The sequence below is a fragment of the Pseudophryne corroboree genome, chromosome 5 (assembly GCF_028390025.1).
Source record: "Pseudophryne corroboree isolate aPseCor3 chromosome 5, aPseCor3.hap2, whole genome shotgun sequence".
NCBI classification, from domain to species: Eukaryota; Metazoa; Chordata; class Amphibia; order Anura; family Myobatrachidae; genus Pseudophryne; species Pseudophryne corroboree.
The window spans coordinates 601,323,229-601,339,049 of record NC_086448.1 but is presented as its reverse complement, the minus strand read 5'-3'; the positions used below and the strand labels follow the sequence as shown (position 1 = coordinate 601,339,049).

General features: G+C 50.0%; 1 protein-coding gene across 3 annotated transcripts in view; it reads left to right on the top strand.

The window, feature by feature from the left end:
* The window catches only part of CEP192 (centrosomal protein 192), a 639,877-nt gene that overhangs the window by 551,377 nt on the left and 72,679 nt on the right, over positions 1-15,821 (top strand). The window lies entirely within an intron of this gene.

Sequence of the window (15,821 nt, the reverse complement as noted above, 5' to 3'; positions counted from 1 at the left end):
CTCCAGGCCTACTAGCACCCTGAGCGAGAAAAGTGGGTGTGGCCTCATATTATCACACTATAAATATATTTTCACACCCCCTCTACGCACACAATTAGCAGCCTTACACATAACAGCCACAGTAGTGTTCCTTACACACAATGTCTCCAGTATAGTGGCAGATACACATAATGTGCAGTGCCAGATAGACGTAATATGCCCCCCAGCAGTGCCAGCTACACATGACATGCCCCGCAGCAGTGCTAGCTACACATAACATGCCCCGCAGCCATGCCAGCTACACATGACATGCCCCGCAGCCGTGCCAGCTACACATGACATGCCCCCCAGCAGTGCCAGCTACACATGACATGCCCCGCTGCCATGCCAGCTACACATGACATGCCCCGCTGCCGTGCCAGCTACACATGACATGCCCCGCTGCCGTGCCAGCTACACATGACATGCCCCGCTGCCGTGCCAGCTACACATGACATGCCCCGCTGCCGTGCCAGCTACACATGACATGCCCCGCTGCCGTGCCAGCTACACATGACATGCCCCGCAGCAGTGCCAGCTACACATGACATGCCCCGCAGCAGTGCCAGCTACACATGACATGCCCCGCAGCAGTGCCAGCTACACATGACATGCCCCGCAGCAGTGCCAGCTACACACAATATGCCCCCCAGCAGTGCCAGCTACATATGATAGTGCTCACTTTTTAGGGCAGGGTGCTGATCACAGGGAGGGCACATTTTTAAGTTAGGGTGAAATTCTGTACATACTGTAATGCTTGGTGCTCACCTACCTATATGCTAGAGCATGGATGGTGCGCGCCGAAGGCGCGCAGCAAAAATTTAGGGCAGTTGCTTCGTGGAGAAGGTGCGTGGCCACATAATAGTGGCAATTCGTATTACACCACACAGTAGTGCAGCTAATATACATTGCACCAGGTAGAACCTCCTACACACTTTGCGCCAGGCAGAGCACTTAGACACATTGCGCCAGGCAGAGCACTGAGACGCATTGCACCAGGCAGAGCACTGAGACGCATTGCGCCAGGCAGAGCACTGAGACGCATTGCGCCAGGCAGAGCACTGAGACGCATTGCGCCAGGCAGAGCACTGAGACGCATTGCGCCAGGCAGAGCACTGAGACGCATTGCGCCAGGCAGAGCACTGAGACGCATTGCGCCAGGCAGAGCACTGAGACACATTGCCTAGCCACAGACGCCTAGCGGGAACACTACATGATATGCTCCCCAGCCGTGCCAGCTACACGTGACATGCCCCCCAGCCGTGCCAGCTACACGTGACATGCCCCCCAGCCGTGCCAGCTACACGTGACATGCCCCCCAGCCGTGCCAGCTACACGTGACATGCCCCCCAGCAGTGCCAGCAACACGTGACATGTCCCCCAGCCGTACCAGATACACGTGACATGCCCCCCAGCAGTGCCAGATACACGTGACATGCCCTCCAGCAGTGCCAGATACACGTGACATGCCCCCCCAGCAGTGCCAGATACATAAATGCCCCTACAGTGCCAAATAAATGCCCCCACAGTGTCAGATACATAAATGCCCCCACAGTGTCAGATACATAAATGCCCCCACAGTGCCAGATACATAAATGCCCCCACAGTGCCAGATATGCCCCCACACAGTGCCAGTGCCCCCACAGTGACAGATATGACTCCACAGTGACAGATATGACTCCACAGTGACAGATATGCCCCCACACAGTGCCAGTGCCCCCACAGTGCAGATATGACCCCACAGTGACAGATATGCCCCCACACAGTGCCAGTGCCCCCACAGTGCAGATATGACCCCACACAGTGCCAGTGCCCCCACAGTGCAGATATGACCCCACAGTGACAGATATGCCCCCACACAGTGCCAGTGCCCCCACAGTGCAGATATGACCCCACACAGTGCCAGTGCCCCCACAGTGCAGATATGACCCCACACAGTGCCAGTGACCCCACAGTGCAGATATGACCCCACAGTGACAGATATGCACCCACACAGTGCCAGTGCCCCCACAGTGACAGATATGCACCCACACAGTGCCAGATATGCCCCCACAGTGCCAGATATGCCCCCACAGTGCCAGATATGCCCCCACAGTGCCAGATATGCCCCCACAGTGCCAGATATGCCCCCACAGTGCCAGATATGCCCCCACAGTGCCAGATATGCCCCCACACAGTGCCAGTGCCCCCACATTGACAGATATGCCCCCACATTGACAGATATGCCCCCACAGTGCCAGATATGACCCCACAGTGCAGATATGAGCCCACAGTGACAGATAGGCCCCCACACAGTGCCAGTGCCCCCACATTGACAGATATGCCCACACAGTGCCAGTGCCCCCACATTGACAGATATGCCCCCACATTGACAGATATGACCCCACAGTGCCAGATATGACCCCACATTGACAGATATGAGCCCACAGTGACAGATAGGCCCCCACACAGTGCCCGATGATCCCCACAATACCTGCGGCGGCGCTGGGAGGGGAAGTGCTGCCGTCTGAGGGCACCGACTGTCTGTTAGTGTTCCCGGCCGCTTGAGCGCTCTACATGCGCCGGCGTCTGACGCCGGCGCAGCGCACACACAGTCAAAGGCCGGGGACGGCGGGGAGAGCTGCAGCGCCAGCGCGCGGCTCCCATTAAGGGTGGCGCCCCGCATGGCCGCTCTAGTCGAACATGCCTGGAGCAGGCCCTGGCTGCCTGTAATGTAATGTAATGTCCATTGAAGCAGTAAACCTTAGAGCTTAAGTGGTCTCTCTTCTGACTGCTTAGTAGAGGTCATGCTGAAAGCTAGGAAGCCAGTTTTAGCCAAAATCTTTTCAGAGTTGGGAAATTTACATATATATATATATATATACTATATAGGAAGACTACAGACCATAATACGCTTTCTCTATCGTCCTAGTGGATGCTGGGGTTCCTGAAAGGACCATGGGAATAGCGGCTCCGCAGGAGACAGGGCACAAAAGTAAAGCTTTCCGATCAGGTGGTGTGCACTGGCTCCTCCCCCTATGACCCTCCTCCAAGCCAGTTAGATTTTTGTGCCCGGCCGAGAAGGGTGCAATCTAGGTGGCTCTCCTAAAGAGCTGCTTAGAAAAGTTTAGCTTAGGTTTTTTATTTTACAGTGAGTCCTGCTGGCAACAGGATCACTGCAACGAGGGACTTAGGGGAGAAGAAGTGAACTCACCTGCGTGCAGGATGGATTGGCTTCTTGGCTACTGGACATCAGCTCCAGAGGGACGATCACAGGTACAGCCTGGATGGTCACCGGAGCCTTGCCGCCGGCCCCCTTGCAGATGCTGAAGTAAGAAGAGGTCCAGAATCGGCGGCAGAAGACTCCTCAGTCTTCTAAAGGTAGCGCACAGCACTGCAGCTGTGCGCCATTTTCCTCTCAGCACACTTCACACGGCAGTCACTGAGGGTGCAGGGCGCTGGGAGGGGGGCGCCCTGGGAGGCAAATGAATACCTATTTTGGCTAAAAATACCTCACATATAGCCTCCGGAGGCTATATGGAGATATTTAACCCCTGCCAGAATCCGTTAAGAGCGGGAGACGAGGCCGCCGAAAAAGGGGCGGGGCCTATCTCCTCAGCACACAGCGCCATTTTCCCTCACAGAAAGGCTGGAGGGAAGGCTCCCAGACTCTCCCCTGCACTGCACTACAGAAACAGGGTTAAAACAGAGAGGGGGGGACACTAATTTGGCGTTAGAAATATATAAAAAAGATGCTATAAGGGAAAACACTTATATAAGGTTGTCCCTATATAATTATAGCGTTTTTGGTGTGTGCTGGCAAACTCTCCCTCTGTCTCTCCAAAGGGCTAGTGGGTCCTGTCCTCTATCAGAGCATTCCCTGTGTGTGTGCTGTGTGTCGGTACGTGTGTGTCGACATGTAGGAGGACGATGTTGGTGAGGAGGCGGAGCAATTGCCTGTAATGGTGATGTCACTCTCTAGGGAGTCGACACCGGAATGGATGGCTTATTTAGGGAATTACGTGATAATGTCAACACGCTGCAAGGTCGGTTGACGACATGAGACGGCTGACAAACAATAGTACCGGTCCAGACGTCTCAAAAACACCGTCAGGGGTTTTTAAAACGCCCGTTTACTTTAGTCGGTCGACACAGACACAGACAGGGACACTGAATCCAGTGTCGACGGTGAATAAACAAACGTATTCCTTATTAGGGCCACACGTTAAAGGCAATGAAGGAGGTGTTACATATTTCTGATACTACAAGTACCACAAAAGAGGGTATTATGTGGGATGTGAAAAAACTACCATAGTTTTTCCTGAATCAGATAAATTAAATAAAGTGTGTGATGATGCGTGGGTTCCCCCCGATAGAAAATTATGGGCGGTATACCCTTTCCCGCCAGAAGTTAGGGCGCGTTGGGAAACACCCCTTAGGGTGGATAAGGCGCTCACGCTTATCAAAACAAGTGGCGGTACCGTCTATAGATAGGGCCGTCCTCAAGGACCAGCTGACAGGAGGCTGGAAAGTATTATAAAAAGTATATACACACATACTGGTGTTATACTGCGACCAGCGATCGCTTCAGCCTGGATGTGCAGAGCTGGGGTGGCTTGGTCGGATTCCCTGACTAAAAATATTGATACCCTTGACAGGGACAGTATTTTATTGACTATAGAGCATTTAAAGGATGCATTTCTATATATGCGAGATGCACAGAGGGATATTTGCACTCTGGCATCAAGAGTAAATGCGATGTCCATAACTGCCAGAAGATGTTATGGACACGACAGTGGTCAGGTGATGCAGATTCCAAACGGCACAAAGGTGTATTGCCGTATAAAGGAAGAGGAGTTATTTGGGGTCGGTCCATCGGACCTGGTGGCCACGGCAACTGCTGGAAAATCCACCGTTTTTACCCTAGGTCACATCTCTGCAGAAAAAGACACCGTCTTTTCAGCCTCAGTCCTTTCGTCCCTATAAGATCATATCTGCCCAGGGATAGAGGAAAGGGAAGAAGACTGCAGCAGGCAGCCCATTCCCAGGAACAGAAGCGTTCCACCGCTTCTGACAAGTTCTCAGCATGGCGCTGAGACCGTACAGGACCCCTGGATCCTACAAGTAGTATCCCAGGGGTACAGATTGGAATGTCGAGACGTTTCCCCTTCGCAGGCTCCTAAAGTCTGCTTTACCAAGGTCTCCCTCCGACAAGGAGGCAGTATGGGAAAAAATTCACAAGCTGTATTCCCAGCAGGTGATAATTAAATTACCCCTCCTACTACAAGAAAAGGGGTATTATTCCACACTATATTGTGGTACTGAAGCCAGAAGGCTAGGTGAGACTTATTCTAAAAAAAATTTTGAACACTTACAAAGGTTCAAATCAAGATGGAGTCACTCAGAGCAGTGATAACGAACCAGGAAGAAGGGGACTATATAGTGTCCCGGGACATCAGGGATGCTTACCTCTATGTCCCAAATTTGCCCTTCTCACTAAGGGTACCTCAGGTTCGTGGTGCAGAACTGTCACTATCAGTTTCAGACGCTGCCGTTTGGATTGTCCACGGCACCCCGGGTCTTTACCAAGGTAATGGCCGAAATGATGATTCTTCTTCGAAGAAAAGGCGTCTTAATTATCCCTTACTTGGACGATCTCCTGATAAGGGCATAGTCCAGGGAACAGTTGGAGGTCGGAGTAGCACTATCTAGGATACTGCTACAACAGCACGGGTGGATTCTAAATATTCCAAAATCGCAGCTGATCCCGACGACACGTCTGCTGTACCTAGGGATGATTCTGGACACAGTCCAGAAAAAGGTGTTTCTCCCGGAAGAGAAAGCCAGGGAGTTATCCGAGCTAGTCAGGAACCTCCTAAAAACAGTGCATCATTGCACAAGGGTCCTGGTAAAAATGGTGGCTTCCTACGAAGCAATTCCATTCGGCAGATTTCACGCAAGAACTTTTCAGTGGGATCTGCTGGACAAATGGTCCGGATCGCATCTTCAGATGCATCAGCGGATAACCCTATATCCAAGGACAAGGGTGTCTCTCCTGTGGTGGTTATAGAGTGCTCATCTTCTGGAGGGCCGCAGATTCGGCATTCAGGATTGGATGCTGGTGACCACGGAGCCCAGCCCGAGAGGCTGGGGAGCAGTCACACAAGGAAAAAATTTCCAGGGAGTGTGATCAAGTCTGGAGACTTTTCTCCACATAAATATACTGGAGCTAAGGGTAAATTTATAATGCTCTAAGCTTAGCAAGACCTCTGCTTCAAGGTCAGCCGGTATTGATCCAGTGGGAAAAACATCACGGCAGTCGCCCACGTAAACAGACAGGGCGACACAAGAAGCAGGAGGGCAAAGGCAAAAACTGCAAGGACTTTTCGCTGGGCGGAAAATCATGTGATAGCACTGTCAGCAGTGTTTCATCCCGGGAATGGAAACTGGGAAGCAGACTTCCTCAGCAGGCACGACCTCCACCCGGGAGAGTGGAAACTTCATCGGGAAGTTTTTTCCACATGATTGTAAACCGTTGGGAAATACCAAAGGTGGACATGATGGCGTCCCGTCTGAACAAAAAACGGGACAGGTATTGCGACAGGTCAAGAGACCCTCAGGCAATAGCTGTGGACGTTCTGGTAACACCGTGGGTGTACCAGTCGGTGTATGTGTTCCCTCCTCTGCTTCTCATACCTAAGGTGCTGAGAATTATAAGACGTAGAGGAGTAAGAACTATACTCATGGCTCCGGATTGGCCAAGAAGGACTTGGTACCCGGAACTTCAAGAGATGCTTACAGAGGTCTTATGGCCTCTGCCGCTAAGAAGGGACTTGCTTCAGCAAGTACCATGTCTGTTCCAAGACTTACCGCAGCTGCGTTTGTCGGCATGGCGGTGGAAAGCCGGATCCTAAGGGAAAAAGGCATTCCGGAAGAGGTCATTCCTACCCTGGTCAAAGCCAGAAAGGAGGTGACCGCACAACATTATCACCACATGTGGCGAAAATATGTTGCGTGGTGTGAGGCCAGGAAGGCCCCACAAAGAAATTTCAACTCGGTCGTTTCCTGCATTTCCTGCAAACAGGAAGTGTCTATGGGCCTCAAATTGGGGTCCATTAAGGTTCAAATTTCGGCCCTGTCGATTTTCTTCCAGAAAGAATTGGCTTCAGTTCCTGAAGTCCAGAAGTTTGTCAAGGGAGTATTGCATATACAACCCCCTTTTGTGCCTCCAGTGGCACTGTGGGATCTCAACGTAGTTCTGGGATTCCTCAAATCACATTGGTTTAAAACCAGTCAAATCTGTGGATTTGAAGCATCTCACATGAAAAGTGACCATGCTCTTGGCCCTGGCCTGGACCAGGCGAGTGTCAAATTGGTGGCTTTTTCTCAAAAAAGCCCATATCTGTTTGTCCATTCGGACAGGGCAGAGCTGCGGACGCGTCCCCAGTTCTCTCCCTAAGGTGGTGTCAGTGTTTCACCTGAACCAGCTTATTGTGGTGCCTTGCACCTACTAGGGACTTGGAGGACTCCAAGTTGCTAGATGTTGTCAGGGCCCTGAAAATATGTTCCAGGACGGCTGGAGTCAGGAAAACTGACTTGCTGTTATCCTGTATGCACCCAACAAACTGGGTGCTCTTGCTTCTAAGCAGACTATTGCTAGTTGGATGTGTAATACAATTCAGCTTGCACATTCTGTGGCAGGCCTGCCACAGCCAAAATATGTAAATGCCCATTCCACAAGGAAGGTGGGCTCATCTTGGGCGGCTGCCCGAGGGGTCTCGGCTTTACAACTTTGCCGAGCAGCTACTTGGTCAGGGGCAAACACGTTTGCTAAATTCTACAAATTTGATACCCTGGCTAAGGAGGACCTGGAGTTCTCTCATTCGGTGCTGCAGAGTCATCCGCACTCTCCCGCCCGTTTGGGAGCTTTGGTATAATCCCCATGGTCCTTTCAGGAACCCCAGCATCCACTAGGACGATAGAGAAAATAAGAATTTACTTACCGATAATTCTATTTCTCGGAGTCCGTAGTGGATGCTGGGCGCCCATCCCAAGTGCGGATTATCTGCAATACTTGTACATAGTTACAAAAATCGGGTTATTATTGTTGTGAGCCATCTTTTCAGAGGCTCCGCTGTTATCATACTGTTAACTGGGTTTAGATCACAAGTTGTACGGTGTGATTGGTGTGGCTGGTATGAGTCTTACCCGGGATTCAAAATTCCTCCCTTATTGTGTACGCTCGTCCGGGCACAGTACCTAACTGGCTTGGAGGAGGGTCATAGGGGGAGGAGCCAGTGCACACCACCTGATCGGAAAGCTTTACTTTTGTGCCCTGTCTCCTGCGGAGCCGCTATTCCCATGGTCCTTTCAGGAACCCCAGCATCCACTACGGACTCCGAGAAATAGAATTATCGGTAAGTAAATTCTTATTTTTACATTTTGGGAGTTACCATCCTGGTTCTCTCAAACAAAGTCTACCAGTTTCACAATTCCTTCGGGTGCTGCGGAATAACTCTGAACCTGAGAGTTCACAGGCACAATTGGAAGAAATGCAACAAAGGTTCTCCATGCGGGGATATAGCCAACAAGTTATCAATAGATGCTTACATAGAGCTTTAGACATCTTTGCCAATGGTAATATGAGGAGGAGATTAAAAGCACAAACTCCATTTGTGGTTACTACGACATTTGACACTGCTGGCCCACCATAAGGCATGTGAAGGACCTTTGGCCGATGGTTAAGAGTGACCCGGCACTCTCCAAACACTTACCAGAAAAGCCTTTAATCAGCTTCAAAAGGGGACGAAACTTAAAGGATATACTGATGCAACCTATTAGGTTACCGACATCTGGGCATGAATCATGGCTTAGATCACAGAGAACTGGATGCTTCCGTTGTATAAACTGCACGACATGCAGAAGTATGACATCAGGTGAATATTTCCATCATCCACACACTGGACGTAGAATTAAAATCCGTCACAGGGTGAGCTGTACCTCAGATTTTGTGATTTATACACTGGTATGTCCATGTTCCCTGATGTATGTGGGGAAAACCATCAGGCCATTTCGTGAAAGGATGGCGAATCACCGTTTGTCTCTCAGGACTGCATTGACAGATGGACACTCTGATAAACCAGTTGCGAGGCATTTCTATGAGGCTCACCATACTCTGGCATCATTAAAGTGCATGATAATTGACCGTGTTGCACCCCTTATTAGGGGTGGGGACAGAGCTAAGTTACTACTCCGACGTGAAGCAATGTGGATCCACCAACTAGACACGATACGGCCCCGTGGTCTGAATGAGGGCATACATTATGTCATCTTTTTGGATTAATGCGATGGATTTGTTTTTGCTTAAGTTTTTCTTTATTTTTATATTTTATTTATTTTTTGGTCTGTGGTCTGGATTATGGTCTGTGTCCTGCCCCATCAGTTGGGATTGAATTAAATTAATTGGGATATATGTTTTGTAGTCTGAATTAAATATTAATTTATATATATATATATGTATATGTATTCCTGTGCGTGCTGGTGGGGGTCTGTGTATGTGTGTGTGCACGCACACATATATGCGCTTATATATATGTATTTTCTTTTCTCTGACGTCCTAAGTGGATGCTGGGACTCCGTAAGGACCATGGGGAATAGCGGCTCCGCAGGAGACTGGGCACAACTAAAAGAAAGCTTTAGACTACTGGTGTGCACTGGCTCCTCCCACTATGACCCTCCTCCAGACTTCAGTTAGAATCTTGTGCCCGGCTGAGCTGGATGCACACTAGGGGCTCTCCTGAGCTCCTAGAAAGAAAGTATATTTTAGGTTTTTTATTTTACAGTGAGATCTGCTGGCAACAGACTCACTGCAACGAGGGACTAAGGGGAGAAGAAGCGAACCTACCTAACTGGTGGTAGCTTGGGCTTCTTAGGCTACTGGACACCATTAGCTCCAGAGGGATCGACCACAGGACCCGACCTCGCTGTTCGGTCCCGGAGCCGCGCCGCCGGCCCCCTTACAGAGCCAGAAGCAAGAAGTGTTCCTGAAAATCGGCGGCAGAAGACTTATATCTTCAACAAGGTAGCGCACAGCACTGCAGCTGTGCGCCATTGCTCCTCATGCACACCTCACACTCCGGTCACTGATGGGTGCAGGGCGCTGCTGGGGGGTGCCCTGAGGGCAATATAAGACACCTTGGCTGGCAAATCTACACCATATATAGTCAGGAAGGCTATATAGGTGTAAAAATACCCCTGCCAGAATTCCAGAAAAAGCGGGAGAAGTCCGCCGGAAAAGGGGCGGGGACATCTCCCTCAGCACACTGGCGCCATTTTTCCCTCACAGCTCCGCTGGAAGGACGCTCCCTGGCTCTCCCCTGAAGTTGTCAAGCTACATAAGGGTAAAAAAAAAAGGGGGGGGGGGGGGGGGGCACTAAATTTAGGCGCAGTATATATATAAAATAAGCAGCTATAAGGGAAAACACTCATTTATAGTGGGATCCCTGTGTTATATAACGCTCTGGTGTGTGCTGGTATACTCTCTCTCTGTCTCCCCAAAGGGCTTTGTGGGGTCCTGTCCTCTGTCAGAGCATTCCCTGTGTGTATGCGGTGTGTCGGTACGGCTGTGTCGACATGTTTGATGAGGAGGCTTATGTGGAGGCGGAGCAGATGCCGATAAATGTGATGTCACCCCCTGCGGGGTCGACACCTGAGTGGATGGTGCTGTGGAAGGAATTACGCGACAGTGTCGACTCCTTGCATAAAAGGTTTGACGACATACCAAATGTGGGACAGCCGGCTTCTCAGCCTGTGCCTGCCCAGGCGTCTCAAAAGCCATCAGGGGCTCTAAAACGCCCGCTACCTCAGATGGCAGACACAGATGTCGACACGGATACTGACTCCAGTGTCGACGACGATGAGACTAATGTAACTTCCAGTAGGGCCACATGTTACATGATTGAGGCTATGAAAAATGTGTTGCACATTTCTGATGTTACCCCAGGTACCACAAAAAAGGGTATTATGTTTGGAGAGAAAAAACTACCAGTAGCTTTTCCTCCATCTGAGGAGTTAAATGAAGTGTGTGAAGAAGCGTGGGCTTCCCCTGATAAGAAACTGGTAATTTCTAAGAGGTTACTAATGGCGTACCCTTTCCCGCCAGAGGATAGGTCACGTTGGGAAACATCCCCTAGGGTGGATAAAGCGCTCACACGCTTGTCAAAGAAGGTGGCACTACCGTCTCCGGATACGGCCGCCCCAAAGGAATCTGCTGATAGAAAGCAGGAGGCTATCCTGATATCTATATATACACACACAGGTGTTATACTGAGACCAGCTATTGCTTCAGCATGGATGTGCAGTGCTGCAGCTGCGTGGTCAGATTCCCTGTCGGAAAATATTGATACCCTAGACAGTGACACTATATTGCTAACCGTAGAGCATATTAAAGACGCACTTTTATATATGAGGGATGCACAGAGGGATATTTGCCGGCTGGCATCAAAAATGAGTGCAATGTCCATTTCTGCCAGGAGAGGGTTATGGACTCGGCAGTGGACAGGAGATGCAGATTCTAAAAGGCACATGGAAGTTCTGCCTTATAAGGGTGAGGAGTTGTTCGGGGATGGTCTCTCGGACCTCGTTTCCACAGCAACAGCTGGGAAGTCTACATTTTTACCCCATGTTCCCTCACAGCCAAAGAAAGCACCGTATTATCAGGTACAGTCCTTTCGGCCCAATAGGGGCAAGCGGGTTAAGGGCGCGTCCTTTCTGCCCAGAGGTAGAGGGAAAAAGCTGCAGCATACAGCCAGTTCCCAGGAGCAAAAGTCCTCCCCCGCTTCCTCTAAGTCCACAGCATGACGCTGGGGCTCCACAGGCAGAGCCAGGTACGGTGGGGGCCCGTCTCAAATATTTCAGCAATCAGTGGGCTTGCTCACGGGTGGATCCCTGGATATTTCAAGTAGTATCTCAGGGGTACAAGCTGGAATTCGAGACGTCTCTCCCCCGCCGTTTTCTCAAATCTGCCTTACCAACCACTCCCTCAGGCAGGGAGGCAGTGTTACAGGCAATTCACAAGCTGTATTCACAACAGGTGATAGTAAAGGTGCCCCTACTTCAACAAGGACGGGGTTACTATTCCACAATGTTTGTGGTACCGAAACCGGACGGTTCGGTGAGACCCATTTTAAATTTTAAATCCTTGAACACATATATAAACAAATTCAAGTTCAAGATGGAATCGCTCAGGGCGGTTATTGCAAGCCTGGACGAGGGGGATTACATGGTATCACTGGACATCAAGGATGCTTACCTGCATGTCCCCATTTACCATCCTCACCAGGAGTACCTCAGATTTGTGGTACAGGATTGTCATTACCAATTCCAGACGTTGCCGTTCGGTCTATCCACGGCTCCGAGGGTCTTTACCAAGGTAATGGCCGAAATGATGATACTCCTTCGAAAGAAGGGAGTTTTAATTATCCCGTACTTAGAAGATCTCCTGATAAAGGCGAGGTCCAGGGAGCAGTTGTTGGTCGGGGTAGCACTATCTCGGGAGGTGCTACAACAGCACGGCTGGATTCTAAATATTCCAAAGTCACAGCTGGTCCCTACGACACGTCTACTGTTCCTGGGGATGGTTCTGGACACAGAACAGAAAAAAGTGTTTCTCCCGGAGGAGAAGGCCAAGGAGCTGTCATCTCTAGTCAGAGGCCTCCTGAAACCAAAACAGGTGTCGGTGCATCACTGCACGCGGATCCTGGGAAAGATGGTAGCTTCCTACGAAGCAAATCCATTCGGCAGGTTCCATGCAAGAACTTTTCAGTGGGACCTGTTGGACAAGTGGTCCGGATCGCATCTTCAGATGCATCGGCTGATAACCCTGTCTCCAAGGACAAGGGTGTCTCTGCTGTGGTGGCTGCAGAGTGCTCATCTTCAAGAGGGCCGCAGATTCGGCATACAGGACTGGGTCCTGGTGACCACGGATGCCAGCCTTCGAGGCTGGGGGGCAGTCACACAGGGAAGAAACTTCCAAGGACTATGGTCAAGTCAGGAGACTTCCCTGCACATAAATATTCTGGAACTAAGGGCCATTTACAATGCCCTAAGTCAGGCAAAACCCCTGCTTCAAAACCAGCCGGTACTGATCCAGTCAGACAACATCACGGCGGTCGCCCATGTAAACCGACAGGGCGGCACGAGAAGCAGGATGGCGATGGCAGAAGCCACAAGGATTCTCCGATGGGCGGAAAATCACGTGTTAGCACTGTCAGCAGTGTTCATTCCGGGAGTGGACAACTGGGAAGCAGACTTCCTCAGCAGACACGACCTCCACCCGGGAGATTGGGGACTTCATCCAGAAGTCTTCCAACTGATTGTAAACCGTTGGGAAAGGCCACAGGTGGACATGATGGCGTCCCGCCTCAACAAAAAGCTAGAAAAGTATTGCGCCAGGTCAAGAGACCCGCAGGCGATAGCTGTGGACGCTCTAGTGACACCGTGGGTGTACCGGTCGGTTTATGTGCTCCCTCCTCTTCCTCTCATACCAAAGGTACTGAGGATAATAAGGAGAAGAGCAGTAAGAACTATACTCATTGTTCCGGATTGGCCAAGAAGAGCTTGGTACCCGGAACTTCAAGAAATGATATCCGAGGACCCATGGCCTCTGCCGCTCAGACAGGACCTGCTGCAGCAGGGGCCCTGTCTGTTCCAAGACTTACCGCGGCTGCGTTTGACGGCATGGCGGTTGAACACCGGATCCTGAAGGAAAAGGGCATTCCGGAGGAAGTCATTCCTACGCTGATTAAAGCTAGGAAAGAAGTAACCGCAAACCATTATCACCGCATATGGCGTAAATATGTTGCGTGGTGTGAGGCCAGGAAGGCCCCAACGGAAGAATTTCAGCTGGGCCGTTTCCTGCACTTTCTACAGTCAGGGGTGACTATGGGGTGACTAAAATTGGGTTCCATTAAGGGTCCAGATTTCGGCTATATCGATTTTGTTCTAGAGAGAACTGGTTTCACTACCTGAAGTTCAAACTTTTGTTAAGGGAGTGCTGCATATTCAGCCCCCTTTTGTGCCTCCAGTGGCACCTTGGGATCTCAACGTGGTGTTGGATTTCCTAAAGTCACATTGGTTTGAGCCACTTAAGACCGTGGAATTGAAATATCTCACGTGGAAAGCGGTCATGTTGTTGGCCTTGGCTTCGGCCAGGCGTGTATCAGAATTGGCGGCTTTGTCATGTAAAAGCCCTTATCTGATTTTCCATATGGATAGGGCAGAATTGAAGACTCGTCCCCAATTTCTCCCTAAGGTGGTATCAGCCTTTCATCTGAACCAACCTATCGTGGTGCCTGCGGCTACTAAAGACTTGGAGGTTTCCAAGTTGTTGGACGTAGTCAGGGCCCTGAAAATTTATGTTTCCAGGACAGCTGGAGTCAGAAAGACTGACTCGCTATTTATCCTGTATGCGCCCAACAAGTTGGGTGCACCTGCTTCAAAGCAGACTATTGCTCGCTGGATCTGTAGTACGATTCAAATTGCACATTCTGCGGCTGGACTGCCGCATCCTAAATCAGTGAAAGCCCATTCCACGAGGAAGGTGGGCTCTTCTTGGGCGGCTGCCCGAGGGGTCTCGGCTCTACAACTTTGCCGAGCAGCTACTTGGTCGGGGTCAAACACATTTGCTAAATTCTATAAGTTTGACACCCTGGCTGAGGAGGACCTTGAGTTTGCCCATTCGGTGCTGCAGAGTCATCCGCACTCTCCCGCCCGTTTGGGAGCTTTGGTATAATCCCCATGGTCCTTACGGAGTCCCAGCAACCACTTAGGACGTCAGAGAAAATAAGAATTTACTCACCGGTAATTCTATTTCTCGTAGTCCGTAGTGGATGCTGGGCGCCCATCCCAAGTGCGGATTGTCTGCAATACTTGTATATAGTTATTGTTTAACTAAAGGGTTATTGTTGAGCCATCTGTTGAGAGGCTCAGTTGTTATCATACTGTTAACTGGGTATTGTATCACGAGTTATACGGTGTGATTGGTGTGGCTGGTATGAGTCTTACCCGGGATTCAAAATCCTTCCTTATTGTGTCAGCTCTTCCGGGCACAGTATCCTAACTGAAGTCTGGAGGAGGGTCATAGTGGGAGGAGCCAGTGCACACCAGTAGTCTAAAGCTTTCTTTTAGTTGTGCCCAGTCTCCTGCGGAGCCGCTATTCCCCATGGTCCTTACGGAGTCCCAGCATCCACTACGGACTATGAGAAATAGAATTACCGGTGAGTAAATTCTTATTTTTTCTCCTGGGAGGATTATCTGTACATTGACGCATGCGGATATCTGGTGTATGATGCGCTCCATTCATTGTGTACTCACAGTATACTACTATGCTAGCTGAATATTATAATATGATATATAATGTTACATCACTGGCTATTATAGGCATCTATGTATGTACTTCTGGCATTGGAAGACTAATATTGTGGCATTGAAGTGTCCTATATGTATTAGAAAGATCGGGTTGCCATGGGGACGCTTTCCTGATGCTTCACTCTGTAGTATCATGCACTTCCGGTCATGTGACCGGAAGATGCGTTCCAAATACAGGAAGTAAGGCGCAGTGGAACGCAAACCGCGCTGCTGTGCTGCCTGAGTATATTACTGTGAGTTTTTACACATTGATTTTAATATAATTGTGGTGTATGTCTATATATGTTTTGTTATGATAAGTGTTGTCTGTGCTGATATATTCAGCGCTTTTTGTATATATATTTTTGATTATAACACAGGTGTTTCTTGTTACCTAATGAAGGGGAGGGCTATATGGG